A 3683-nucleotide genomic window follows, 5' to 3' on the forward strand; every position below is an offset into this window, starting at 1 on the left:
CAGAATCTATTTAAACAAAGAAGAATTCATGAACTGGGGAGCACTGAAAACCAGCAGAGCTCAGAGTGCTCTGCTAGAGTGTGAGCAGCAAGCTTTCAGAGGCTGAACGTGGAAGCAAAGTTAAGACATTTCCTGATTACCTAGGTGTTTACATTATTTAGGCCTAGTGTGATTGTAGGTCCCTAGCTCCACAGCTAACCTGGTGCTTGGCTCTTTGTGATTGACTGAGTCTAGATGTTTCTTCCTTTTTATTTTTCCTTTTCTTAGTCAGTTATAAAACAATGCCCTCCAAGCCAAGTTTCAGTTTGCTTACATAGAGCTCTGGGTACAGAGGAAAACTTAGGCCAAGGGCTTCCTCTTATTTGCTTCAACAACTCTATATTCCCAAAGTAAATGTTCGGGTTTTGTATTCTTCTAAGTGATCTTGCAACAGTAGACAATTGTAAACACCAGCATTGCCATGAAGAAAGATGTTTTTATAGTATTTTACATTATTGTTTAACTTGATTCATTTTTGTTATGTTGGTTATGGTGCAGATGTTTACAGATCCCGACTGTGTAGCAGTACATGGAATCATTTTTATATGCTTTTACTTTGATTTTGAGAGTATGTAATTGTAAAGTGATCCTATAGATTAAAAGCAAAATGCCATGCTCTTTAGTACAGGCAACATAAGGAATTTAGGATCAGTGTTTGAAATTTCCAGGCAAACAATCTTGTTCCTAGTCTGCACTTACTATAAGTACTTGTTTTCTAGCATCTCAGGAACAATTTATTTCTTGATGCAAAACATTTCTTCCAATTTGTATTATATTGGTGTCATCTTATAAGGACAAACGGAGTAGTTAGACTTTCATTCAAGATACGCTTCATGCTCTTGGCCATGGAGGGAGGCCCATCAAGGGTCATGGTTGTTCTATCATTTATGAAGGTGGAGAGGCTTTCTTGAACTGGAAGAAAAGAGTTGAAAGTCCTTACTAAAACTATAAAGTATTGCCTGGGTCTAAGAATCTAGTAGTACTTTGAAACTTTATTCAGGTAGATTATTCCAAAATGGTGATAAATGAAATTAAACTTTTCAGTATAGTGGGTTATTTTTTCAAATCCTAGATTTTTAAAATGAGCTTTTAGTGGCTCAAGGTAATGAAAATATTGAAAGGAGTCACACCAGATTCATTAGCTTTGTAAGTCACTTCAAGATTTATTTTAGGTGAAGCCTTGTGCTGCTTTAAGTATCATTTAACGTTGAACATTCTAGGAATCTGTTCTCTTTTAACCTAGAATGTGAGTTAAAGAATAGTTCAGCTGAACAGCAAAGAATAGTGATTAATAAAACGATCTTATAGGCAAGTAAGAAGACCTGTCTTCCTCATCTTCTATCTTTTTGCACAGTCACATCTACCTTTTTCTGGTCCCAGGTGGTTTCTGTGGGCACAAAGAGACATAAGACAGGGAGGTAAGGGCAGCTATCATGGGCCTTTCAATGAATTCCGTTTCTCTTGAGTTCACCAAGCCGGAGGTGAAGTGGGATGTAAGCAGGCTAGAGGATCAAGAGGTACAAGAGCCGGCGTAAAGCCAGAGTGTTCATCCACTCGGTAAGGGACTTTGGGCCCATGGGTGCTGAGAGCTCTTCGCTCTACCTGGGTCCCCAGAGATAATGGGACTCATTCCTGCTCCCATGGAGCTCGTTTTAGTGGGAGAAATGAACTATTCAAGAACCGATTTGAGTAGATTGCAGTTAGAGCTGCAATTGAGATACACACAGGGCATCAAAAAACGTTGCATTTCTTTCTGTAATGTTTAAGTCTCAGAATCAAGGATAGAATTTCAAGAGATTCAAGTGACATTGAACAAATCCTTTTTATTTTACAGTTAAAGCTGAAGTTCAGAGACTGAAGTGATTTTATCAAGGCTACATCAGTAATTAATGACTGAGCCAAAACGTAGAGGCCAATGTTGTTGAAATGGTCAGTGGTCACATTTAAGCCTAATGAAGCAAAGTTTTTGAAAAATTATGACTCATAAAATTAGCTTACACATGTAAGATGACCTGTGTCTTACTTGTGTGTGAATACTTGCCTATTGACCATTTACTATACATCCTTGCAGAACATAAAACACCTTAAGGTGTCTTACTAAAGAGAACTGGGTTCTATCCCCAATCAAAACATTCTTTCGTTGTTCCCACTCTCCCAGGACTTATAATTCATGCCTGGGAGTGCTTGGTAACACAGATTTGACAACCAGGCAGCTAATGGAACGAGGCACTTCAAGAGCCTGAGGTGGGAGATTTTCTCCTCCTTCCATGATGGAGGTCAAGACAATGCTCCCGGGAAGGAAAGAGAACAATCTGCCCCTGAATTTGTTGTTATTATAGAAACCTTCTATTCTGGAAGTGCTACTTTTATTTTGTAGCTAAGATTATCAAAAGAAAATAAAGTAAGTGGTGTTAGAAACACATTTACAAAAATAAATAGAATTTTCAGTTTACTCAGATTTCTTCAAGTACTACTAATAAAAACATCGCTTTTATTTCTAATGCTCTTATTTCTTGCCGATGGGAAAGAAAAAAACACCGGCATGCCTACCCATTGTGGCAAATGTTGTATTCTTTCTGTGACCGATGGACATTGTGCCATGGAGATGATGATGGGGCTGTTGATTGTCAACAAATATTTATGGAAGGTTTGATACTTTCTAGACATTGTGGGTGCAGAAAACTCTTAAAAGGACCTTGTCCTCAGCCCCTTAGTACATGGTTGAATAGAAAAGACAGCAAATACCCAGAAATTAGTAATAAACATTTGGAGTTTGAACCTGCAGAGAGCTACAATGGTGCCACTGCACTCCAGCCTGGGTGACAGAATGAGACCCAATCTCCAAAAAAAAAAAAAAAAAAAAAAAAGAAGTGTCCAAGGACAATAGGTGGAGTCAGTGAGAGTTAGAGAAGTCTGGCTCCTGGGTGAGGGGAGCAACTGGGAGTAGTTCCTGGAGGCAGAGCTGGGCTGGGGTAAACTGAAACATGCATGAATTTTAGTGATTGCTGAGAAAGGCAATAGAGCTCATGGCACTCACAAGGACAGGGCAGGGGATCCTTAGATGATAAAAAGGACGGACAGAGAGCGGAGAGCTTTCAGGCTATTTCAGGTCTCATTGGGCTAAACCGGCTTCTCCAGGGCTGGGGTGACCCACACGAAGCCTGTTACTCACCTCTGCCTACAGTGGACTTTGCTAGTAGTGTCCATAGCATTTTATGGACTAAAGAGAACTAGTTATGGTGGCTCACAGTGGCCTACTCTCGAAGGACAGAAACACTCTTCACAGGTAAACACAGCTTCAAGTTCTCTTGAGATTGCTCTTCTTCCTGAGATCTGATTTTTCCTTGTCTTCTGCAATGTCATGTGGTCATCAGCAGCTAATTTACATAACAGATATCTCTGTTGTCTCAGGCCTTGTTTGGAGACCTGCAACTGCAATGGAGAACCAAACAGATGGGGTCTCTATTCTCCAGCCGTCCCAGACCCGCTTCCCAATCTCCTCTGATGACACCTCTTCTTCTGCCTGCTCTTTTATTTTTTATTTATATTTTATTATTATACTTTAAGTTCTAGGGTACATGTGCACAACCTGCAGGTTTGTTACATATGTATACATGTGCCATGTTGGTGTGCTGCACCCGTTA

The 3683-nt window shown here is 39.9% G+C and overlaps 1 pseudogene; it reads left to right on the top strand.

Annotated features, from left to right (window-relative positions):
* Positions 1-1472: 1472 nt before the first annotated feature.
* Positions 1473-3683, top strand: part of LOC105508717 — a 5950-nt pseudogene continuing 3739 nt past the window's right edge.

This window comes from Colobus angolensis, unplaced genomic scaffold, assembly GCF_000951035.1.
Source record: "Colobus angolensis palliatus isolate OR3802 unplaced genomic scaffold, Cang.pa_1.0 Scaffold166, whole genome shotgun sequence".
Lineage (NCBI taxonomy): Eukaryota > Metazoa > Chordata > Mammalia > Primates > Cercopithecidae > Colobus > Colobus angolensis.